This window comes from Mustela erminea, chromosome 3 (genome assembly GCF_009829155.1).
Source record: "Mustela erminea isolate mMusErm1 chromosome 3, mMusErm1.Pri, whole genome shotgun sequence".
In the NCBI taxonomy this organism is placed as follows: Eukaryota; Metazoa; Chordata; class Mammalia; order Carnivora; family Mustelidae; genus Mustela; species Mustela erminea.
This window is the reverse complement of record NC_045616.1, coordinates 51,961,909-51,988,414: the sequence shown is the minus strand read 5'-3', so window position 1 is coordinate 51,988,414 and position 26,506 is coordinate 51,961,909. Positions and strand designations below refer to the sequence as shown.

The window sequence follows — 26,506 nt, the reverse complement described above, 5'->3', positions numbered from 1 at the left end:
AAGCACCTTGGATCCTAAATTTGTCCCCAGCTTCAGATTTAATCTCCCAAGCCAGCATTTTGGGAAGTTGTTATAATTTAGGGCCCAGTGATAGTCGGTCATTGCCTGGACTCCAACTTCTGTTTCATCTCCAACATACAGAGTAGAGAAGAAATGAACTGCTACACGGAGATTTCTTTCTTCTACTTTATCAACACAGAGTGGTGTACATTCACTTTTTCTTTTTGGGACATGTGTTCCAAGACACAGCAGAGTCCTATTACAGAACTGAAACCAAGGCATGTCAGGAGTATATAGGTATCTATCCTCTGAACTTTGAAGGAAATTGTTTGCTGCTAACATAAAAATGAGACTGCTTACAAATCGCTCGCTTTAAAAAAATGACCTCTACATTGTGAGGTACTCTGCCTGTTGGACAAATACAAAAAGAATCGATTCAGACATACTTCTTGACTGAAAGAGCATCAATGAAAAAGCACCTGCAGAGCTTGTTAGACTTCTGAGTTACATGTATGGTTTACAATTGCAGCCATGTGGCAAATGAAACAAGTTGACCATATTAATATGGAGTTTATCTACACCATCTGCTCTCATATTGACATCCACTTTCTTCGACATAGCACCCTATTTATGTTCTGTTATTTCTTCTTTTCCTTCTTCATTTCAAATCATCCCCACTGATATCTGCACCATTTCATATATATTAAAAAAAGAGGCTTTCAGTGAAGGAGTGGTAGATGGCAGAGATAAGTGGTCCAAGGGCTCAGTAGAAAAAAGTCATAATTCATGGATCCAGAAAACTGTAAAAAGGTGAGTCTTCAGGTAAGAAAGCATATAGAGGAAGCATGAAAGAGAAGTGAGAGTTTAATTTAGGCTTAATAAAAGAATCAAAGGAAATGGCCAGCCGGAGGGAGGAGAATGAGGACCATACTTGTACAGGGTACTAGCAGAGCGGTTCACAGAGATTAAGATGCTGTTAATGTGATTCTAGAAAGATACTTCAAATTGTTGGCAATACATTCCAACAGCAGTAACTCCAAGCAGGCTTCTGGAATCAGGAGCCAACAGGTGAGGTTTCTTTTAACTTTATTCTTGAATTGCAGTCAAGACTAACTTGTATAAGCCCCATTTTTTTTGATGTTGTAGTTTGTTTCCAAAGCACTATTCCCGTTCATTTTTTCACTTATCCTCGCAAGGTAGCTGTGAGTTAGCTTCTGAGCAAATCTCCTGGCACCCAACTCTTAGCTAATTCCATTAGAAAACACTGACTTTGTGTGTGGAAGGTGAAAAAACATTCTATTAAATGGTTGCTAGATTTTTAGAACTATGGCTAAATTTCAAGAATGGCTTGGAGTTCCAAAGAATAGAAAGATAAAGAAAAGAGCAAATGTAGATATTCAGTCTAAGTCAACAGAATTAACCTGGGCATTATTCGAGAGTTTGTTCCCTGAAGCCGTGGTTCAATGATGCAGAAATAGACACTTACCTCTGACAAAGAAAAAGCACGGATACTGGCATGGGAGGACATGGTTCCTTTTCTTTCAATCCCAGATCAAATTTAAACCTGTGATTTTGGAGCTTACTCATCAGAGGAGAAATATCATGAGCTATTTGCTCTCTCTGCTGTAACACAGCTCTGGCAAGCCTGGAAGTTGTGTTGAGATCGTCAAATCTATAGTCAAGGACCATCTTTGTGAATCATGAAACCATATGCCACTGGTTGTCTGAAATGGGGGGAAAAAAAAAACCAACAGAAACAACAAAAAAACCCCAATCCTACACCAATGAAACCAGCGATGTGCTCAGACGGTGCCAAGGGCCGTTTGACCAACTTACACCTTTTCAATCTATGCATTTAAAAATTTGTTGCTACTGCTTGAACCATGTAAAATACCAGAACTCCTGTAGTGCTAACAAGGAATAAAGATCTTACACCAGATGGTGCCTCTTGTCTCCATCTATCTCTAGCCCAAACAATCTGCCAGAGTTTTGAAGAAAAATACGATGTGATCATGTTGCAAAGTATATGAAGAAACAGTATGAAAAGTAATCTGGCTCAAGCAATGGAATCCAGAAAGAAGGAGATTATTATGATTCTGAGCCTGTGGATGAGGGGGTATTGTTATCCCTGAATTTTAGTCCTTAAGACAAATGGTCTAGCCAGGCGTAGCTGGAAGGTGAGCGCCTCACTAAAATGTCTCTTTGCTTCTCTGCAACATATTGACATCAGCGAATAAAGCTGAAATTTCAGGAATTCATCAGGATATATTTCTCATATAACATAAAAAGAACAGTTTGACTTTTATAAAACTTGCTAGATGTAAAGGGATTGTGCACTGAAGAACTTAATTATTTAGCAATTTTTTTTTTTCTATATTGCCTTTCGGGACTGAATTTGGACATCTTAGTGACGAGAACTTTGATACAGTTTTTATGTCCCTTTTGTAAAATATTGTTAAAATTTTCTTTAATAAGCTTGGCTGGGATTTTTGTTTTGCTTGGTTTTTTAGTCCTTATTCTGCTTTTCTATAATACTTTTGTGGCCACAGTATTTTCAAGTATCCTGCTTTTTTGTAGTTCGATGAAGGTATTGGTGCTTCTTTTCCATAAAATCTTTGACAATTTTTTTCTAGCACAGGAGTCTAAAGGGCTTTATGATCAGAGAATATTTTGTGGGAGAGAAAGAACCTTTTCAGGTGTTTTCTAGATGCAACTCTTCTGAACAGACAATTGAGTTTTAGGTTGACTTTTGGCACTTGCAGTGGAGTGATATATATGGTAAGCCTAGAAAATAATGGTGATTTGATAGAATGTAGTTCACTGGTGCTCTCAGAGAGTGATCTTCATACTGATTCTGATCAGCAAATGTGTAATAAAGGTCTCCGATGAGACAGATATAGAAATTGAGAGCCACCATTTAGAAATTTCTATAGCAATCTGACATAGTTGGGGCCTCCAAGCATGTGATCAATTTTCCAGAAGTTCATTTTAGTTTACAAAATATTAGTTCAGAGATGGGTTGGAGGAAATAAAAACCATGTTCACTAACTGTGTTCAGACTGTTTAAGAGGCTTCACTTTAGAGTCCATAATTCTGTCATATTATGTAAGATGGATTGCAATAGAGACAATGGATCCACCTATGAAGATGAGGTTATAGCAATAATCTAGTTATGCATTAATCATAACTCAGGAGCTTTAATGCTAGCTGTGAAAGGAACAGAAAGCAAAACAAACTTAGGAGAAGGGATGGGGTGTTAGTCCTGAATTGAATGGGCCATGTAATAAGAAGACATGTGCAGTCCCAAACCTGGTATCGGCCTGGTTGGTGCTGTTAGCGGTTCACATAAGATAGCCTCATTGAATAAAGAACTTCAGAAACACTAGGAATTCTGGCTTTTTAATTGTGAGCTGGTGCTGGCAAAACATCTATTTAGAAATATGCAGCGAACAAGGAAAGACTGTGGACCTCAACTGAAGAGTTCAGTATTAGAAATTTAGAACAGATGGGAAATTCTTCCTGATAGTTGTACTTAGGAAAGGAAGTTCTCCTCTTCACATTTTCTGATGTTTGAGATAACACCAATGCAAATTTTCTTTTTCCTTTCAAGGTAGAATGTAATACATGGAAATGGATGAAGGACACGTGCTTGGAGCTCTCCTGCCTTTGCAGGATGTGTTGGCATATTGCAAACACTTGAAAAATGCCAGAGCTATGTTAGCTCATTAAAAAAGTAACAAAGTCTACTTAATGATGATGTATCAATGAGGTACCAAGTTTTGTTTTTTTTTTTTTGGTATGTCAGATTTGAATTTCATCAAAGTAATAAAATTAAAAATGAGTAGTGATTATACCTTTTCAGGATATCTGCATAAAACTTTTCTTTTTTCCCCTTTAATTTCCTAATAGGGTTGTAATGATGTTTTTAGTGCTAACAATAGTATCATTATGATTTCTGATTCATAATTTTACTATTATCAGTGATATTGTTGATTTTAATTAATTAATTAGTTTTAAGATTTTATTTATTTACTTGACAGAAGGAGAAACAGTGAGAGAGGAACACAAGCAGGAAGAGTGAGAGAGGGGGAAGCAGGCTTCCCGCCGAGCAGGGACCCCAATGCAAGGCTCGAACCCAGGATCCTGAGATCAGGACCTGAGCCGAAGGCAGACGCTTAATGACTGAGCTACCCACGTGCCCCGTGCCCCGTTAATTTTATTTTAAACTTTTTGTCTGTTTATAGGATTTTTACAGACTGTGAAAGTGATCCATACGGACAGCTCTTTATATTGTTGCTTCAATGGAAATCCTATTACAGAGTTATGGCTAAGGGAAAGGGTGGCAACTCATCTAATTCACAACACATACGCATCCACAGACACCCACAAACAAACAATCCACCCACACACACCTATAAACACACGTAACTACCAGGTAGTCTCTTTTGACTCCTTGGTGCAGATAGCAAAGAAAATGTTGGGCGTTGGGTGAAGATTCATCTCTCTAGGTCTAGGAGACTAGACCGCTCTCCTGAAGTCTAGGAGACTCTGGCATTGACCCAAAATACAGTATGGATTGTTTGTTTTTATCTCATAGGTGTGTTAGTGTCACAGCTAGACAGAAGTTCTTTTCGTTTTATCTTCTATCGTCCAATACCCAACCCATTCCCATTTTAGACCTTCTGCCAAGGGAGAGGGACAATTCCATTTGCTATGGACTCTGAGAGTGCTTGCTTCGGCAGCACATATGCTATGGACTCTGAGGGAATGAGGAGTAGAATGATACGTCTCCCTGAGCTTTGGGAAGTATGGTGCTTGCTGGTAAACCCGGCCTTACACAGATGGGAGAGGCCAAGACAATGTGTGCTAAATAATTACCTCCCTTAGCTCCCTTGTGTGTAAAAACATGTAGGCAAAATAATAATTTCCGTTTTATTTTTTCCTTCTTCTTTCTTGACCATCCTTCTAAGACTTCACATTGCCTTTCCTTTTCATGTCTTTGTGTTCTTCCCTCTGTATGGGCATCATTTGAAGGGCAAAGAGCGGCTGCTTACACGTTGCATGTCATTTGGGCTGTCGTCTCGTGTGCAGGGTATTTCAATGTGATTGCATCTCTATTCAGCTACTGACATAAGTGGCAATGTTGCAGACAGGGATATTTGCTATTGAAACAAACAAAGCATGTGGTGTTATAGATTTGTATGCAAAACCTTCACAACAAAACTAAGTAGCTATTTACTTTAAATATGCCAATTAACTGTTACTAATGTACAGTGCAATTCTAGGTTAAGGATGATTGATAGTAACATGCAGTGAAATGTTCTTAAACTACAGTCAGGAAATGTAAATGTACAAAATGGAAAGAACCAGCAGCTGACAGCACTAGTTACATGTTTCAAAACAACACTTTCAAATTGTTCCTTTATTGTTCTTTCATCCTTTCTCTATGCTGCACTTCTACAGCCTGATAGCCAACACTTAAAAGAAAGTTTCGGAAAAGAGAAAATGCTTTAGTACAAAGTAAACATCATGGGCTTAATCTCATTTGGTTCACTCAGGCAGAACTCTTAGGAACCACAGTGGGAGTTTTGCTTGACTGAAGAGAATAGTATTGTCTCTTTTAAATGTCTGACATTGAATCTGTTGCTATTACAAAACTAATTAAAAGGAGAGATGACTTCTCTGTTAGTTGCTATGCCCTGTCTCCACAGACACTCACTTCTTCATTTGCTCTAGACCAACAGTATCCAAAAGAAAAACAAAGAAAGCCCCAGGTGCTAGCCACATATATATTTTAAAATTTTCTAGAAACTAAACTTAAGAAGTGAAAAGAAACAGATGACATTAATTTAATTTTATTTTTTTAAGATTATTTATTTATTTATTTGACAGAGATTACAAGTAGACAGAGAGGCAGACAGAGAGAGGAAGGGAAGCAGGCTCCCCGCTGAGCAGAGATTTCCCAATGTGGGGCTCAATCCCAGTATCCTGGGATCATGACCTGAGCCCAAGGTAGAGGCTTTAACCCACTGAGCCACCCAGGCGCCCCACCTGGATGGCTCAGTTGATTAGGCATCTCTTTTTGTTTTTTTTAAGATTTTTTTTTATTAGATGACATTCATTTTAATAATATTTTATTGAACCCAATATTTCCAAACTATAAGCATTTTAACACAGAATCAACATAAAATACGAATAAGGTATTTTTGCATTATTTTCTTCATACTGGGTTTTTGAAATTTGGTGTGTGTTCGGTGCTTATAGTTTTAGCCAACTCAAAAGAAGCACATCTTAAGGTTTTGATAGCTTTCCTTGGCCAGAGTGTACTGTATGGGATAGCACAACTCTATATATCACCGTTTAAGGAGCAGTTTAGAGTCTGTGATTAAAATGATTATTTTGGACAGTCAGGAAAAGCTGGATATGAATCCTGTATCAACACAATGATGTAATTGCTGTTCAATTCTGTCAATCACTGTGAAAACCTGCCCGTTGTTGGAAAAAGATTAGTTAAATTCATAAACTCAGTCAGCTGATTGGTGATTTTATAAAGCTATCTGGCTGTTAAATGTTACAATATTTGTGCTGGATACCATATAAATTCTTATCGTAAAATCCCAAAATATAAAGAGTGAATTACTTAAAAAAATAAAAATATGTTGAGGGTATTTTGATATACATCATTTAAATACTAGTTGAATATTTTCATGATGCATTTTTCTTCACAACAGTAAAAGTGTGAATTGTAAGAAAAATGATCAATAAGGCAGCTATTGTCCAGTGAACCCTCTAGGAAAGAAAACTAGATCTACTTAACTCCAGTTAATTATTTATTAACACTAACCATAAACTAAAAAACATGATTAGGCAAACATGATTAGGCAGAAATGGGACCTCAAACAAAGGAAGTGATAATAAAAGAGGAGCTTTTGGGGGGAAAAGAATAGATTTTTCCAGAATCAGACAAATGGTATTAATTTAGTGTTTTCTGTATGTAACATAATAGTAAAGGCAATGACAAGAAGAACAACACAGTTATGTCACAGGTGTTCAGGTTTAGGGAAGACATTTATGTGAGGAGAAGCCTCCGAAACAAACCGTAATGAAATAAGTGCTATAATTAAGGTAGGTAGTAGAAGTACTGAGATATTCTGTAATTGTGGTGTTTTTAAACAACCATGGAGAATTGTGGAAAGGCACCCGTTTCTACTCCTCTCCTGCTTTGCTCTGTACCCCTCACCTCTATTGGCTGCATTTCCCAGATTTCAGGGTCAGCTGACTCTCTACTAGTTTCAACCAGCAGGAGATCCACTGGAAAAGTAAAGGCTGGAGAAAGGGGCAAACCAGGTTATTTTCCCTGTTTCTCTGTCCTTCGGGGGATATTTCTGGAAATGTCTCAAGTAATGTCTTGTCTATAGCTGCCACTCCTGCTCTACATCTCTGTCACAGTTCCAAATTCCTCTAGGTGACCCTAACCCCTGGCCTTAGTATCACAGGCTCCTGCTTTTTCTTCTCTAGCCTAGAAGACCTGATGACTTCCTGCTATTTCCAATCTCTGGATTGCCTCACCAGACTTTCTGCATCCGTGTAAGCAACTCTCTGTATTAAAACTACTCCCGGGTGGCTCAGTAGGTTAAGTCTCTGTCTTCGGCTCAGGTCATGATCTCAGGGTCCTGGGATCGAGCCCCACTTCGGGATCTTTGCTCAGTGGGAAGCCTGCTTCCCCTTCTCTCTCTGCCTGCTGCTCTGCCAACTTCTGATCTCTATCAAATAAATAAGATCTTTAAAAACATAAAAAATTAAAAAATAAAAATAAAACTACTCTCTTCCACTGTTTTAAATACCTAGAGACCCACCTTCCTCTAGTTGAACTGTGACTGATACAGAATAAAACAAAGATCTTGGAAACAAAGATGTGCCAATTGCCAAATGAATTATTAAGCAGATTGCATAGACGCAACCCAAAAGTAGGCAGTGATCACTAAGAGCCAATGTGAGTTTCTTAGCAGCGATCATGACCAATTCATTTTGCTTATTTAATTGGTGGTTAAAGAAATACTGGCATTAGTACATGAGCAGTGCCTTTGAAGTGATCTCTCATGATGTCCTTGTGGTTAATAGACACATGTGTGTTGGATGATACAGATTTAGTCAGGTTTATAGGCTGTACTGGAAAATACCTAGAGGGAACCATGGCTGCTTTTCAATATTTGAAGAGGGATTAGATTAAATCTTTGAAACACTAGAGGCTAGAGCCAGGATCAATGTTTGAAGTTCAGGGAATCTGATTTTGGCTCAGTAAATGGAAGTGCATTCTAAGAATTAGACTTCTTCAGAAATGGAATAGAAGCTCTGTGAGGAAAATAATTTCTGTCCCTGGTTGTATCCACACAGATTTTTTACCAGATTTTTTTTTTAAAGGGATCCTTGCATTGAACTTGAAATATATTATTCTTAAATTCTCTTCCAACCCTGAAAGCTGAACAACTTATGGATATGGTCATCCATACTTGATACTAACGTGGTTCCAAATGCAATTTTGTCATTTTAGGAGACTTCGGAAGGAGCCCCCAAACCTGCACTGCCTCTGGCTAATAATCATTGTTAATATGAATAGTCCTTGTCCTGGTGAAAAACAATTAATCAAACTTTCTGGTTTATAGAAGCAGGGATAAAATACTTTTCTCTCATTTTGAGAAAATCAACGTGCAGAGGAAGGGGCACAAAGCAGGCACAAATACGACATAAACATCAATGGCTGTATTTAGAATATAAAGATATGCATACAGGAGATTTTGAACGTCTTAGTGAGGAATGACATCAGTCTTGTGTGAGTTAGTTGTCAGGACTTGAAACTTGACTTCGTAAGAAAGCTTTGTAGAAGATGAAAATTTTAACAGGTGTTTTTATCACCTGCTCTGACAGAAAACAGTTGAACTTCAGCTATAATCAATCAGTCAATCAACCAATCATTCAACAACTTTTCATCAAGCACCTGCTATATGTCTAGCATCAGAGATAGCCAAGGACAAAATTTTTAAGCAGGAGTAGTTGTTTTCTTATCTCTTTTACTTTATCTTCTTATCCCTTACCCACTGCATGATGTCAAGCATTTGAAAGATTTCCAATGACCTCTAGGTCTCTTGAGAAAATATTTTGCAATAAGACAGAAAATACATCCCAAGTAACATAACTTGTTGAATAGAGATATGAATAAGTGAGTACATGAGTTCACTTCTATTAAGGATTTTATTTGTTTCTGATGAACATCTTTAGAGTACCTGTTACAAACAAAGCACTGAATGAATTACATATTGTTCCCACTTTCGAAAGTTTCTGGGACCATAATGATAAACCCATGCATACGGAGCTAACTGTAATACAGAAGTGCTGTGCTATGGTAACACAGAGGGCACGATTAATTTATTAATTCTACTGCTGTGGGGCTTGGGCAAGAGGAAGGAGTTGATGTGGGAGAAGCTTCATAAAAGGGACAGCATATAAACTGAGACTAAGAAAAAAAAATACCTCTTTCTGCAGAGAGGAATAAGGGGAAGAATCCTATAAGCAGCAAAAAAACCAAAAACAAAACAAAAAAACCCTCCACAGTTTAAGTGGAGGCTTAAAGTTACTTGTTTTTTAACAGCTCTTAGGACTTCACTGGCATTAACCAGGGGTCAAAGAACCCTTGTGGGAATTGAGGGAGATATTGTCTCTAATAGACTCTTCATTGAAAGCTCTTATTCTTCAGTGTAGGGCTAGCCTGGACAATTTTTCTGCTATATACTAATATAGTTTATTAGTAGTGGCTAATAATTACTCTTAGTGGCCTGATAAATTCAAAGAATAATGCACATTGAGTTTTCAGGTTTGAATAAGAATATTCAGTTTAAGCCTTAAACGTTAATTCTTTATTTCAAAACCAACATCTGCTAGCTCGTTTTTCAACAAGCAAGGTATTCATTTTGTAGAAGTAAAGTTATGTACAACATGACACACAATAATATTAATGTGCTCCTAATAAGACTTTTTTCTTTAAAAACATATATTTATAACCTTATGTTCTCCTAACATTCTGATATTTTAGCACGTGCCAACTCGTAGGGCAGCTGGCAAAGCAAGGCCACCTCCTTCATCCCTAGATTTGCCTTTCCTCTTTTGGGCAGAAGCATTGAAAAGAACAACTTTCAGGCCAAAAGCAACCGGTCAAGAGGCTGGATACTCAGTAGATTTGCTACCAAAAAATCTACCTGGAGGATTAAACTCCAGGAGGCATAGCCTAAAGAATTTCTGTAATAAACCAGAAGCAAATTGCTGAAAGGAAACACTTAGAGAAAAAGATTACTTTCAGCTAGGAAGGTGTTTTAGTCAGAATTTTCCTAAGATTATGAAATTTGCAATTAATTTACAGTCAAGTTTTAATTTAGCTCCTAATTTTACTAGTTAAAATCTTGTTCTCCTTTGGATTGGATCTACGGATTTTTCCATTCCAGAGTGAGTGTCACTTTTAAGGGGTGGTTTAAAAACCAATAATGTGATCCATATTCTGCTAAAACTTTTAGTATAAGTGCTTTACTCAGATGTATTTTTTTCTTTCTTAAAAAATCTGATTTTAATTGCTAAACTCATTTTTAAAAATCAATTCAATAAAAAAAATTCTTCTATGGTTTCCATTTTTTTTTTTTCTTTCTTAAACCCAAGGGAAAATGTGGATGAACAACAAAAAAAGTACTTTGTGTAGCGTCTTCTTTAATGTCTCATTTTGGTGATGTATGAAATCAAAACCAAATTGTTTGAACCAGCAAGAAGGCTAAGTTTGAATTATCCAGAGTGCTTGTGTTTTGTCGCCGTTTCTTGTGATGATTTTATTTTGTTCCTCTGGTATGAACCACCATATTAACATATACTAAGTAAGAGACAATTTTTAAATAGGCATGTTTTGGTTACTAAATCTACCTCTAGTTTTGTCTGTGTCAAAAATTATTCTGGAATTTCTAGTAAGAATGCTTAAGACAGGATGAGTAGAAACAGCAGCTAAAAGGGACCTAAATTAGATGAACAGGAGTTTATTTGGTAAATAAAGTCCATCTTTTATGATTGTGCTCTTTAGGGGAGAAAGTAATTTGAGTACCTTATGATGAAAAAGTATTTGGACAATTTAATCAAACCCAGCAAAGAACCTGAGTCACTTATCTGCATATTAAGTGTGTATATTATAATGCAGTCAAATGGACTGGATTCTAGAACTAACTGAAATCATCTGTCATATGGTCACTACCAGTAAATGACTGGAAGAGACGGAATGGTTCAGAATCATTCACTGTAGAGTGTTTTTAAGGAGAGATTTCTTTCTGCCATCGAGTATTACTTAACACCTTTTTAGTTATAACAGCAGTCCATGTCAGACTACCTTAATTAAAACATTAAAACTTATTTTAAGGATACTTCACATAACACAAGGGGAGAAAATACAATAACTGGGGCTCAAGACAGGCCATAGCTAGGAGTCCTGATGGTAGTTCTTGCTCTCTCTCTCTCTCACTCTCTTTCCTCAAGCCCTGATTCTCTGGTTCTAGGTGCACTTCTGTTTCAGTCTTCTCTCTGCCTCTCCTAGCCCATGACTCCCAAATTTACATGTCCTTTGTTTAGCAAAGTGGTCCTCAGAAAAGATTTGGAGGAATGAAAATCAATCAGATGGACTTTGGTTTAGGAAAGGTGTTGACCCCTAGTTACATAGAAGGTGGCATCTCGTGTACAAATGTAGTTGCCAGGTTTTCATCTCCAAGGGAAGCAGGGGAATGTTGACTTCTAGAAGAGGAGTTGTAATAAGTGACAGACCTCTCAAAGGTAACCCATGAAAAATATAATCAGTTGAATTATCTTAAAGACACACCTACACGCACACATAGATACAGCCTATAATTTTTCTGTTACTGTAATGTACTCACTGAAACTTTACTGTGTAAGACATTTTAAAATATTTTGGCAGCAATAAATTTTAGGAAATTTAGTACAGAGAGGTAACATATATAGGGGAAAGAAGAAAAATTGGGGGGCATGACAGATTTGGGTTCATTTTTTGGTCCCTCCATGTAGTAAGGGAGCTGGAGGTAATTATTACAGCTCCACAATCTCAGTTTGCATCCCTGTGAACTGGGGAGAACAATACCTACAGGAGTTCTGCTAATTAGCAGTAGTATACGTGCGATAGCAAGAACAGTGGCTAATCTGTGCCAAAGTCAATAAAAGGAGCTGTCCTGATTATGTTTATATTTAGTGTAATTTGCAGTCCTATCAACAGCAGCTTGAAGTCAAATGAAGTACGTATATGTTATTGGTTCAAAAGAGGCTGCTTTGAAGCAGCTCTTGGAAAACTTAAAAACGGAAAAAACGGGGAAAAAAACAGGGAAATTAGTATTTTTTTCTTCAGATTAAAAAAAAGCAACTCAGAATGAGGGAGCTCAGAAAGAGGGAGGTGAGTAAAGTCATTTTAAAGTTGTCTTTCCCAAATTGTCTTTATTACTCCTTCCACAAAATGGTCAAATCTGCCCAATACTTAAGGTGTTAGGTAATATTTTCTTTTCTTTTTTTTTTTTTTAAAGATTTTATTTATTCATTTGAGAGAGAGAAAGCACGAGCTAGGGGAGGGGTAGAAACAGAGGGAGAATCAGACTCCCCACGGAGCAGGGAGCCTGACTCCTGCTTCGTCCTGTGACTCTCAGATCGTGACCTGAGCTGAAGGCAGACATTTAACTGACTGAGCCACCAGGTGCCCCCTGAGTTTTTCTTAAATTAACTTTATATCAGTTGACCATTTAAAATGTTTTAACCTCATCTTTGTAATCCTATTATTGAAATTAAGATTTGATATCCTTGTTATATGTATTTTTTCTAATAGTCACGATCATGAATGTGTAACTATTCATACAAAGAAATGCTCATCTTTTTAACCATGTAAAACGAGCCTATTGGAAACACTGACTTCACAAGTGTAGCAGACCTAAATCTGAATGGAGACTTTATCATATTTAAAGTAATAGGTATGTCAATTTGGGACGCCTGGGTGCCTCAGTGGGTTAAGCCGCTGCCTTCGGCTCAGGTCATGATCCCAGGGTCATGGGATCGAGTCCCGCATCGGGCTCCTTGCTTGGCAGGGAACCTGCTTCTCTTGCTGTCTCTGCCTGCCTCTCTGCCTGCTTGTGTGTACTCACTTGCGCTCTCTCTCTCACTGGCAAATAAATAAAATCTTTAAAAAAAAATAAAGTAATAGGTATGTCAATTAAAAAAAGGGAGTTGGTCAGTCTGAGGACAGAGCAGGAGTGAGACACCTCAGCGAATGTCAGCTGACACAGGATGTCCTACCAGGCCTAAGTGATCAGCTGGATCCTTTGACAAGTTTTTCCTTGTCTCCTCCTTTGGAGACAGACATTTTAGGCTGTCAGAGACAGCCATTTAACTTCTTTGTGATTTAGTTTGTTCATTTTGTAAAATAGGGATATAATGTAGTGTCCAAAGTATTGACATGAAAAACAGTAAAATAATGTCCCTCATAAATGGTACTTTTACTCTGAACCATGTTGGGTAGTCAACAGGATTTACCAAGCTATTTGAGTTCTTTTTCTCCCGGAAAATTAAACAAATTAGCAAGAAGGTCTTACATGTCCATCTTAGGAGCTTTGTTAGACAGCAAACAACAGCCATATTAACTTTAATTAACTCTGATAGATGATTAACTTGCAAGGTTTTGTTTTTTTCTTTTTCTTAAAGAGAGAGAGAGAGCACACACACAAGTAGGGGGAGCAGCAGGCAGAGGGAGAACCAGGCCTCCTGCTGAGCAGGGAGCCTGATGCGGGGCTTGATCCCAGGACCCTGGAATCATGACCTGAGCTGAAGGCAGACACTTAACAACTGAGCCACCCAAGTGCCCCAATTAACTTGCAAATTTTAAGGAAGACCCTGCTCAATGGTAAATTCACCCAAAGTAAATTCTACTCTGAGGTGGACTCCTGGGGGCTAATTGTTTTCTGTAAGCATTAGGCTTCAAAGGCTTCCAACTCTTTTCCTGTATGTATTTTGAACAACTATTTACTGAAATCCAGCTAGAAATATGATGTTACCACTAAGAAAAATACAATAAAGAGATTCCTGGATGTCAAAGACTTTATCATCTACCTAAGAGATTCACAAGTACATATATGAATTTTTTTATAAATTCGTACCAGTACTTCTGCATTTATTACTTCACAGTAATCCCGTGTTACAGTTGCAAAATTGAGTTGTAGAGATTAAAATGACTGGCAGAAAGTGTATCATGAATGTTTAATAGTAGAACTAAGACTAGAGTTCAAAGTTCAGGATTCTTTGCCCTGTAGATTCAAACCACAGGAGAGTCTCTAACAATACAGATACCAGGGTCTCTCCCACAGATATTCCAGATTCAGCAATTTCTGGCATGGACCCGGGAATCTACATATTAGTAAAACCCCAGGTGATTCTGATACAGAGCTTCGGCTTTGATAAGCACTGCATTGGATCATACACTGTTTCCAAAGAGTAACCTGAGAGCAATTTCAAAACAACACACCAGCATGTTTACAATGCTATATTTTGAAGGATGTCGGGACTCCAGGGGTGAAGATGCAGACTGGGGAATGGATGACATCTTTGTGCAGGCTGGTGCTTGCTAGGCACACAGAGGAGACATTTTGGTTATCCGGGATTCCTTCAATGACTTGGACAATGTCTGCTGATTACTACTGTCAGCTCACACAAGAAATCCCAGGAACATTTGCCCTGGAATTCTTATCCTTTTCTTTTTTTCTTTTTTTTTCAAATAAAAACTGGACTCAAAATGTCTTAAATTAGGAAAGAATTCAGCATCAAATGTTTCTTTTTTGCCCTTATATGGATTTTTCTGAAAGCTCTGTCTAAAATACCATGTTCTTTCTATGTCATATTTATTGTGAACAAAGGCAACAGGATTCTGCCCTTGGATGCCTTTCAGGGGAAGAGACAGAACAAAACAACAAAACACTTTATGTTTCTTTTCAACGGCACAGATTTTTATCATGTTAGGGTCAGGGTTGAGTTCAAAATGTTGCTCATTTGGGAGTGAAGAATTTCTGTTTCTCAGATGATATGAAAAATCATAGAGTCAACAAAGTAGAGGAAAACATAGCTACTTTGCAATAATTGTAGATTGGAAAACTGTACAGATTTCATTATATTTGAGTGGACATTTAAGCATGAATACTTATCTTTAATTCATCTCTAAACCCCAAAGTGGAGGCCTATGACTGTGGCAGGCAGGATTTGTTTAGAAGCCTGACTTTCAACATAGACATCTCTGTTTACTGGGAGCCAGTATGGGATTCCCCCTCAGGGACATGGAAAGTGGCAGGAAGTGACCTTTCAATTGGGCCATTGTCTAAGGAAATGTTCCAGTCATCTTTCCCCCAGCTCAGTTGGATTCGAATAATCAACACATTTGTGCAGGAAGGAGGGAGCCCCAGTCAGGGCCAGTCCTCTCCAAAGAGCCCTTCCTCATTGGTTATTCCCGTTTGCCTAGCATTTGTCTAGCTTTGGAAAATCTCTGTGATTCAGCATTTACAGTGAATGGTTATTCCTGTTCCCCAAATCATTCACTCACTTTGTAGCATACCTAAGACTACCACTATTATAAGGCAGAGCCATTTGTCCTCTATGGCCTGTGCCATCTCTTAACCTATTCCTTAATTTTAACACACGTGTGTCTTCTCTCCTAAGTAGAATGTATATTTCTGGAGGATATACATCATTCTTCTAATTTTGAAATGTTTTCATTTTTATGTTTTATTAAATTTTTAATTCCAGTGTCGTGAACATACAGTGTTGTATTAGTTTCAGGTGTACAATATAGTGATTCAACAATTCCATAGATCATTACTCAGTGCTCATCATAAGTGTATTCTTAATCTCCTTCACCTATTTCACCTGTTCCCGCTACTCCCCTCTATATGCTTTATTTTAAAGGAGTGTCCTCCGTTCAAATGATGTTTTTTTCCAACAAAGCATTTTTTACTTGAAGCATACTTGAAGCATACATGGTTCTAAAAGATACATATAAAGCCTTCCATCCAAGAAAAGTAGGAGACACACTTCCTTTAAGTACACACAGAAGAATCCCCTGGTTAAACCACATGAAAGGACACATAATGAATATTTCAAATTTAAGAAGACTGAAATCATACCAAGTATATTTCCGACCACAGTGGTATAAAACTAAGGGTCAATAGTAAAACAGAGTTGGAAAATCTGCAATGCAAATATTAAATATTTAATGTAAATATTAAACACTCTACTGCACAAGCAGTGGGCCAAATAAGAAAGCAAATGGCTAATCGAAGTATGTCTCTATGGTCATACCATCCTGAATGTGCCCTGTCTCATCTGACATCGTTTTTATTTTTTTATTTTGTTTTATTTTATTTTATTTTTTTAAGATTTTATTTATTTGACAGAGATCACAAGTAGGCAGAGAGGCAGGCAGAGAGAGAGAGAGGAGGAAGCAGGCTCCCCACCGAGCAGAGAGCCCGATGCTGGCCTTGATCCCAGAACCCTGGGATCATGACCCGAGCGGAAGGCAGAGGCTTTAACCCACTGAGCCCCCCAAGTGCCCCCTCTGACATCGTTTTTAATTCAGAGCTTCATGCATAGTTATCTCTCAGCAAATTAACAAATAAGTACATTTGCAGTGTTAGTGATTATGATCAATGTCTTCTTTTTCCCTCTGCCTTATGCTCCAGGAGACCTTTCAAGAGACTTGTCTTTGAAATGAGATCTGGTGTCAGTCTTGTGTCTTTACTTCTGGCATTAGCGCCATTGTGTACTTTATATATGCAGTCACCTATTCACAAAAGTGAATGAACTAAGGAAGAGCCAGAGCTGCTGGTCAAAATTATGAAGAAGGCGAGATTTATTTTGAGTATCTTCTACTTCTACCCAAGGTTGTTGACTCACTCTAGGTGGCCACTGCTTTACCAGTGTAAAGCCTTACTGTATTTACTGAAATACTCACTAACCTTAGGGACACACCTCATCCAAAATTTTCCTTACCTGTCATTTGTCAAAATTTACCTATACTAGGGGCACCTGGGTGGCTCAGTGGGTTAAAGCCTCTGCCTTCGGCTCAGGTCATGATCCCAGGGTCCTGGGATCGAGCCCCACATCGGGCTCTCTGCTCAGTGGGGAGCCTGCTTCCTCCTCTCTCTCTCTCTCTCTGCCTGCCTCTCTGCCTACTGGTGATCTCTGTCAAATAAATAAATAAAATCTTAAAAAAAAATTTACCTGTACTATATTTCAAATGCCCTCTTATCTTGCTGTCTGCTAGGTGATAGTGCTTAGGAATGGTTGAATGAAATGAACAATCTTTGTTAATTTAAGAACTAGCTAATATAGTAATTCTTCTCAAGAATCAAAATACCTTGGGGCACCTGGGTGGCTCAGTGGGTTAAGGCCTCTGCCTTCTGGTTCAGGTCATGATCCCAGGGTCCTGGGATCAAGTCCTGCATCGGGCTCTCTGCTCAGCAAGGAGCCTGCTTCCCCCCTCTCTCTGCCTGCCTCTCTGCCTATTTGTGATCTCTGTCTGTCAAATAAGTAAATAAAAAATAATCTTAAAAAAAAAAGAATCAAAATACATGAACTCTGCTCCAGATCACATGTCAAAAAGGAAATGCAAATAAAAACAACAATGGGAATACACACACTTATTAGAATGGCCAAAATCCAGAACACTGACAACACCAAATGCTGGTGAGGTTGTGGAGCAACAAGAACTCTCATTCGTTGGTTGTGGGAAAGCAAAATGTTGTATCGCTTTGGAAGACGAGTTGTCAGTTTCATCCAAAACTAAGCATACTCCAACCATGTGATCCAGCAATTGTGCTGCTTGGTAATGTACCCCCAAAAGTTAAAAGTTTACATCCATACGAAAACCAGCCCATGGAGGCTGGAAGCCACGAAGGTGTCCTTGAGCAGGTAAATGAACTATGGTTTATCCAGACAATAAAATACTATTCAGCACTAAAAAGAAATGAGCTGCCAATCTCATTCCAATGGAGGAAAATTAAGGGCATACTACTAAGTGAAAGAAGGCATTCTGAAAAGCTATATACTGTATGACTCAAACTCTGACATTCTGTAAAAGGTAAAACTGTGGAGACAGTAAAAAGATCAGTGGTTGCTAGGGGCTGGTGGGAGGGAATAGGGAGAACACAGAAGAGTTTCAGGGCATTGAAACTTCTCTGTATGATACTGTAATGGTAGATATAAGTCATTATGTATTTGTCCAAACCCACAGAATGTTGAGCTCCAAGAATGAACCCTAACATAAGCTATGGACTTTGGGTGATTATAATGAGTCAGTGCAGGTTCATCAGTTGTATCAAATATGCCACTCTGTTGGGGCTCTTGATAATGTGGGAGGCTGTGCAAGTGTGGGGGTATGGGGTGTACAGGAAATCTCTGTACCCTCTGTTCCATATCGCTGAGAACCCACAACTGCTCTGGAACATGAAATCTATTAAAAAAGCACTGGGTGTGGTACATGAACAATGAATCTTGGAACACTGAAAAAATAAAATAAAATATTTTAAAAATGCCCTCAGTTTAAAGGCTCTTTAGGAGTCATGCTAAGTATATCAATTTGTTCCTCAAATCTCTTAAATGTATTCCTTCTTTTCTATTTGCATGGTTGCTGTCCTGATTTTGGTAAAAGATCAAATTGGGGGTTTTTTTGCCTTCTCTTCTCTCTCAGCAGCCCATCCTATATAATCTGTTGTCAAATTAATCTTCAAAACATCTCTTTTATCATGTCACTCTTTGGCTGAAATTGCCCTCCTTGACCTCCACTGTTTACATTGCCTGGACGGCAGACATAAACACATAAGCAACCTTTTTCTCCTTCGTGGAAGACATTAATAATCAATCATGCTCTGTTTCTCTTAGAGCCAGTGGCCTCAGAATTCTCAACACAGAGTTCTAATGAACCGCTGTCAATTGTTAAGAGATAGTTTTGATCAAACTTCTTTGTCACACTTGGACTACGACAAGAAATCCAGAGTGAAAAGCCCACGCCCAATGAAGTCAATGTAAGCTGATCCCACTCTATCTTCCAGTGGATAAAGGCTTGAAATTTTTCTGCTCTGCTTTAGCAAAATTCAGAGCCCAAGTGTCTGGTAAACATGCTCTTTTCTGCTCTGCGCCTCTGTTTCTGAGCTTACTTAACATGGCCAAGGAATTACAGCTGATGTGTAGCAGCACTAAGATATCTACCTGGCTATCTGCTGTCTAACCATGGGAAATTCATACTTTATCCTCAAGTACAGCCTTCTGCCTGGAAGATGCTCTCCCTCTCCCAAGACTAATTGACAAGTTTCGAATTTTAGTGAATAATATAAAAAATTGAAGGAAAGTGATAATATCATGATGCTTCAAAGGAAGAAATGTGGTTGGTTTATTATAAGTAATCATATGATGCACAGAGATTGGATTGGTATTTTATCAGTAGAAATATGAAGCAATCATAATGGACTGTAGGGGTATAATAGAGAAGGGAAGAGAGACTCTTGGAGAATATAATATTGTAGTTCTGAGGAAAGTAAGGGGCAAGGGCTCCAAACCTAGAATAGGTTATCACAGAGGAAAAAAGGAAAAAGGAAAGATGGGTAGCCTGTTTTAAGTGAAAACATGCTAAAGAAAAGGCATAATGAGAAAATGGCTGATATGAAATGACCTTCTCAGTTTAACTGAAAAGAATGTAGTTCATACCACACATCTTCAACACTAATAAAACTGCTGTTCCCTAAACTGTTTGCTGAATGGCAGTGGCTAAGAAGCCAGAGCAAGCTAAGGAAAAGTTGGGAGCCATGAACATTGCATTTGGTGGGAGAGAGCCTTTCAATTTTAATCTTTAGGCATTTGCATTTATGAGGGAAACTTGAGATGAACCAGCAGTTGTCAAATGTACCACAAACCCTCAAAGTCCTCCTGTATAGGATTGGTCCTGGAAACAGATCTTACTGGGGAGGAAAAGGTGAGGACATGCTGCTTCTTCTCAGTGCCCCATAGTTTTAATTGAGCCTCAAGTGAATTTCCTTAGAAGTCAATGGCTGCTCCATGTCCCAGAAGGGACAGGGGAAGTGTGTAAAACGAGATGAGAGGTGGGACCGTTATTCCCAGAACTCTTCTGACTTCTTTTTAGACCCTGGTCAAGGATAGAGCTGTTTGTTGCAATAAAATACCCAGTAGCAGGAAGTTGAAAAGGAGGTTATACTAAAAAAAGACCCCCAAAACAAAACAAAACAAAACAAAAACCCATGCTAATTTTAGCTCCATTCAAAATCTACGGAAAAAAAAAATCAATGTTTACAAAATTAAGATTAATGGGCTGCCAAAATTCAACTCATTAGTTAACAACAATGTAGTGATGAAGTTTGTGCAGGCTGGATTTAAAGAAAATTAAGACTATATCATTGGGAATGCCCGTTCTCTTGCATTTGGCTTAATGATTATGGACTTTTCTACTAAGAGTACTGGTAGCCAAAGAGTGAGTCTAAAAATCTCTAAGAGTTTACCCACTTCACTTGACATGGAGGGGGTCTTGTCAGAATATTTTGAGTGCTGAAGATCATGGTTATTACAGCTTAAAAGCTTTTGCAGATATTGATCTAGACATTAGAGTGACCCTCCTTGTGTAGATAAAATACTCCCAGAGACTTGAAGGAAGTATACCAGGAAAAGGCAGACACTGAGAATTCTTTTCTTTTTGACAAATAGGGTACTCTTTTCTTCCTTCAGGAAGTGATGTGTTGAGGAGACGGCTCTGGAAGCCCATAGGATGGGGACTCCCTGGGTGTGCTTGTGTATAAAGGTCTTGCTTTATACAGTGTTTGCTATGCTAGAAGTGGGCATATGGTAGGCTGGCCAGGGCAGAGGGGGTGATAATTGGAGAACATAATGAGAGGACTGAGCCTGTTTATAACACTAAGCTGAGATAACACAGGCAGAAATTCCTAGCTCAAAGTCTGGCACAAAATAGGAGTAAAATGTTCATTTGGTGTTTGTATTGTTGTAGTCACATTTATTTATTTTTGTTCATCTTTTAGAGTTCCTTTATTGCTTCTTCAGGGTATCTGAATTTACCCTTCTGACTGGTGATCAATGCATCAGAAAAAATGACATTTTATTTCATGTAGGTCTTATAACTAACATTGGCATGCAAAAGCTCTGTGATTTCAGAAAAGAGTGGTAAACGTTTGTCTTTGAAAAGTCTCTTAGAGTTCTATGGAATGTAAATCTGGGTTTCCTTGAGTCTATTCCTCTGCCTGATATCTGGACAGGGGCCTTTAGAATCCTCTGGCTTAATAATGTTTACGTGAAGAAACTTTTCTCCCAAGTTGCAGAACTAATTAATGGCAGAGAAGGGCTTAGGGGCCAGCTCTTTTGATTTCTGGGCCAATATTCCTTTTCTTAATAGAAGATTAGAGATTTTTTTATTTCTTGTCTAAGTCTTCTGAATAGCCTTCTGAAGCTATGTAAACTGTAAGCTGACTAAAACCCAAGTTTTCCAGAAGGGACACCTGTCCTTACAAGGTGGTGGGAGAGTGACAGTAGGATTGTGTTTTCATTGCAGTCTTTCCTGGCCCATTTGCTGACTGTCGCAGTCTAGTCCAGAAGGATGGTTGGGATTAATGGATCTATAACTAGTCCCTCCCTGGGCTGTCATATAACCACAGGTGCGGTTTTCCTTTTACTGCAGATCAGCTGCCAAGAGACTGCTCCAAGTGAAAACACATTCCCCTGAGGCATTAGGGAAGATGGAGAGGGCAGTTTAAGATTCCAGAGAGCAGAATCAGAGTTCTCTGAGTGGATTCTAACCATACTTTTGTGTTTGCCCATCCTCAATCGGCCCATGCTTCTGAGACTGCTAAATGCAGGATGTGAAAGAAAGAGTATTTCCTACACTTACCCCCAGTGTATGTTTACACATATTTGGGAGGAGAGCGAGTGATGCTGGTCTCATGAAATTTCTATATATTAAGGAGAGATTGGAGGGTTTAGTTGAGAGAAAGGGGAATACATTACTGGAGTAGGGGAAGAGAATAAATAAGAACCAGAGCTAAAAATAATTTCAGGTTGTTAATCATGATAAAGCTGATTAATTTAAAAGAAGTTAAAAGTGCAGATAAGATCCTGGGTAGCTACATTATCACAGAATCTTTGAGACCACAGTTTCCAGTCACTAGATGTTACCAGAAGAGTTAATTAGCCCAAACAGTAGCTGCTAGTTCTTTAGCTGTCTTCAACTTGAAGTTGGTTTTATTTTTTTTTTTTAATAAGTTTTAAAGCTAATTAGGATACACCTGGGATTCATGGCTAAAGTCAGTAGAAGTTTCCCCCGGGGGTTACTTTTTATATACCAACATTTAAAAAAAGGTAAAAATGTCAGATGAAAAACAGGATCTTTTAGATTCGCACACAGAAAAAATGGCATAACCATTTCAACTCAGCAGACCACAAGGCCAAACAAGCTTTGGCTAGAATTGAATGCTGTGTGCTTCTGTTCAGAGAAGAGGATGCTTCCCAGATGTGTCTGGGGGACTACCTGCCTCACTCTTATTTATCGTTAGCTCTAACACAGGATGTGGTGCCACTGGTTGGTAGTCTGGAAATGGCCTGTTTATTTGTATAGATCTGTAGAAGAGACTCAATAGTTGTAAAGGATGGAAGGGGGCAAAGCAGCTTGGAACTCACAACAAAAGGAAACCAGTACAAAAAATTTAGATAAAACAACTTGTGACCATGGGATCTGCTCCTTGTGTCTACTGAACACATACCAAATGGAGTTTCTAGTTTCAAAGAAAAGCCAGTTCTTCCTCCCCACCTTGTGGCCCATGGTTGTTGAACATCCAGACACCTATCTATCTATCTATCTATTTAAAGTTCAGGGAACCTTGGTATGCTTCCCAATGCTAGGACTGGTTCCTTTATGAGTTTCATAAAGAAGACAGTTTTCTCCCAGAGCTGCATAGGCTAGTGTTCCCCTGTTTCTACGAGACCTTCTGGATAATGTTCCTCACATTAAAGCCCCGTAACAGGCTGGAGAAACAGGTTTCTCCAAATATTCAGTGGGGACAGTGTTACTGCTCAGTTCCTGCTTCTGTTGAAAAGTTACCCTGCAGGTGACAATCTCCTGAGAAGAGATATACCTGAGGTGAGTCTAGGCCCTCCATGGGACTTCCTGTCTGCTATCTCCAAGATGCAAAAGCTGATTTCCAGTTGAATACTCTTGAACACTAAAACTTTCATACTGTCAATTACTAATTTTGTCTAACAGAGTCAGGGGCTGAGGAAACTTGGGAGAAATACTTTATGCTTTTCCTATATTCAGGAAACGAATAAACAAATAAGCCCCAGTGCCCAGCACCTAGAGGAACATTAAATGAAGAATACCGATGGGCACAGAGAGCTAAGAATTGAGGCTTATGAGTGACAGAGCTTGTGAGTGACAGAATCAGAACTTGGGTCTCTTCTAGTTTCATGGTCTTCCCACACCCCTATGAGGTGCCACGTGGCCTCCCATGTTGCCATGCGGTAGTCAGGAAGGAAAAACTCTAGGCAGTGTGGGATGGTAGTGTACTGTTGAAAAGCTTTGCCTTGTATAAGCACATTTGGCTCATATATAGTTGACTTTCTCCAAGGGAAAGTTTGGGGGAGGCCAGGGTGTATTTATCAGCTCTGTCTTTTCCTCCCTTGCCTTCCCGTCCCCAGAAGCAGGGCATGCGGTTGCTCCCTGGCACAGGGAATGCTTGGATATGGGGGACCACCCAGGCTGTACACCCGTGACCACTGCAGAAGTCACCACAGCAGTGGCCGGGAGAATGGGCTGGCTTTGAAGTTCAGAGATGGGAGGACCAGGGCTATTTCTGGTTTGGCCTGAGGTAGCTCACACTTTGTGTAACACTGCCCCCAGTATCTGCAAACAGGGAGACACCATGCTCCATTGATGACATCAAAAGAAATTAAAAAAAAAAAACAAAAAACCCTGTAAGTCACAAAAAATAATCTTTTGTGTGTAGCAGTTCTGCTGTTGGTGGAGGTGATGGTGGCAGAGGGTAGGGAGTTAGTCATTGATTGCGTGTTTGTGAATATTAGAGCTCTGTACCACCTGAAGTTGAGCAATTTATTTCCCAGTCTGACACTTCAGAAATGCTGGCCAGTCTTCACATGATGCAGCAATGGAAAGCTTTATACATTTCCAAAAGTGAGTACAGAAATCTGCCTCAAAGTGTAGCTAAATGACACTGTGTGGACCTGTGGCAATTTTAATGTAATTGACAGGATTAAGTTCCCACCATTTGCTAACGCTGTGACCCTGGGAAAGTCCTAACCTCCCTGCCTCAATGCCCTATCTGTAAAATGGAGCTAATGCTGCCTACATCAGCAGGTTCTTGTGAGGATTAAATGACATATTGTGTGTAAAGTCCTCAACATGTTGACTAGCTTGTACAACTAATCAAGAAATGCTTATTCTTATTACTTGTTAGGCAGGTGGCTTTATTATTATATGAAGCTTTTTGTGAGAGTGGCTCTTAAAATGTGGAAGTCATTGGAAGTCCAGCCAAGCTTGAGACCGACCAAAGGGATATGGTTTGGCTCCATTATCTAAGCTCTGAGCCAAGCCGTCAAAAAGGATTGAACACATATTAGAAGAAAAAATATATTAAGTGATGAGGTGGGTGTGACTGAGACCATAAAGAATCAATGCCACAATATTATTATTGGTTTGGCTCTTCATCATCTATAAACATTGAGCCTGGTTTGAGTGGTTCGGTTTCAGACTCATTGACAGATTCTTCATTTTACTTTTAAACTCTTGGGCATATTAGGGAAAAGATTTATACATTTTTGTGCTCTATTTTAAAGTATCACTATGCATGGCTCATGCATACATCTCTATCTTTGTCTTGTATTTGTAAAGCATGGCCAGGTTTTTGATCTAATAAGCATTGTGCTTTCCACACCAGATTCAGTTTGAGACTGAAGTAGATGACAAGTAATGAAGTGATTTGGTTTATCACATTGTATCAGGAACCTAGAGAGTGGAAACTTTGCCCCTATTCTTCTGCTCCCAGGATCTGTGCTCCCCGAGGTTAGAGGTGACCATGAGCAAAGATGTCTTCTTACTTATTTGGGTTAAGACACATGATACTCCCACGAAAGAAATCGCGAAACATTCCTTTGGGAAGAAGCATTGTGTTTGTGTTACTTAGAACGTGAACCTCTTCTAGGGCTATGCCTGTCTTCTTTGTGCCAATAAGTCGGAAGCCAGTTAGGAAAAAGAGAAGTAACACGATCTACACCTTGTAGGAAACGGAGGCAGTGACTCTGATGAATAATGCAATCTAACAGGTTGGAGGGGGAAAGAAAATGAAGGCTTAGTAGCACATTGAGAAATTTTGGAGGGAAAAAAGGTATAGGAATATTTCCCTAGAATATTTAGTTTTCTTTTTAATGGCTTTAGTCAAATTTTTCTAGTTTTTACTGCATATCCTTTGCTATCCAGAGGGTTTATGCCTTATGTCTGTGAATTGATTTTTGTGAGGGCAACATCTATTTGTATTTGTGTTTGTTCAGTGCCTAAGTTCAGTACCTGGTATTTACTTAAATTTGTAATAACTTACTGGTATGAGAACTTCTTGACTAATTACAAATAAATACTCTCCGAGTTATTGCAGGAGTCTGATCATACCCTGCCCCTCCATCCTTGAATTCCAAACAGACTGAAACAACTGAGGTGTGCACAATTCTTTGTTTCCTCAACTCATGCTTCTCAACATGCTTTAAAATCATTCTTTACAAGCATAAAGCTTATCTAACCATCTTTTTCCTTTCGTAAGATTTACAGTTTTCTTCGAATCTTTTTTTTTTTTATTTTATTTTTAGAGGTGATTTAACATATAAGATAACTTGTAAGTATCAGGCCAACTCATTTGTCTTGTTTCAGTTTAGACAAATGCTAGCACCAAGTTCTCTTGCTGCCAAAGCATAGATTTCATGCTGTTCATAGTCGTTCCTACGGAGGGGACAATATGCACTCGATTGCCAACACTCCACTGGGACTCTGACAAAGGAATTTTATTGTGCTCACTTTTAGTTGGATACAGTGAAACCCTTGCCCGGGCATGGCGGTGGCTACTGCTCATGTCCCAGAATTGCTGTGTGGTCAGGTCAGGGCTTTTTTTCTTAATACTCTCTGGATCAGACTTTCTTGTGGGTTTGTGTGTGGGAGGCAAGGCAGACACTGTGTGTCAAAGACAGGCCCTCAGCCTCTTGTGTAGGGAAATTACTGCCACATGAAAGTAGGGCAAGAAGCCAGGGGCTGTCCCAAAGTCTTTGCTTTGGATAATTTGTCTTCTCTCCTGTGAACAAGAGCACTTATGCTGGGGCTAGAGAACTGTGTTCCTGG

At 38.9% G+C, this 26,506-nt stretch overlaps 1 long non-coding RNA gene across 1 annotated transcript in view; it reads left to right on the top strand.

The window, feature by feature from the left end:
- LOC116586162 overlaps window positions 1–26,506 on the top strand; it is a 134,711-nt gene that overhangs the window by 103,610 nt on the left and 4,595 nt on the right. Inside the window, exon 3 of the long non-coding RNA XR_004283918.1 lies at window positions 18,985–19,127. This is a non-coding gene — a long non-coding RNA (uncharacterized LOC116586162). The remainder of the gene's footprint in view (window positions 1–18,984; window positions 19,128–26,506) is intronic.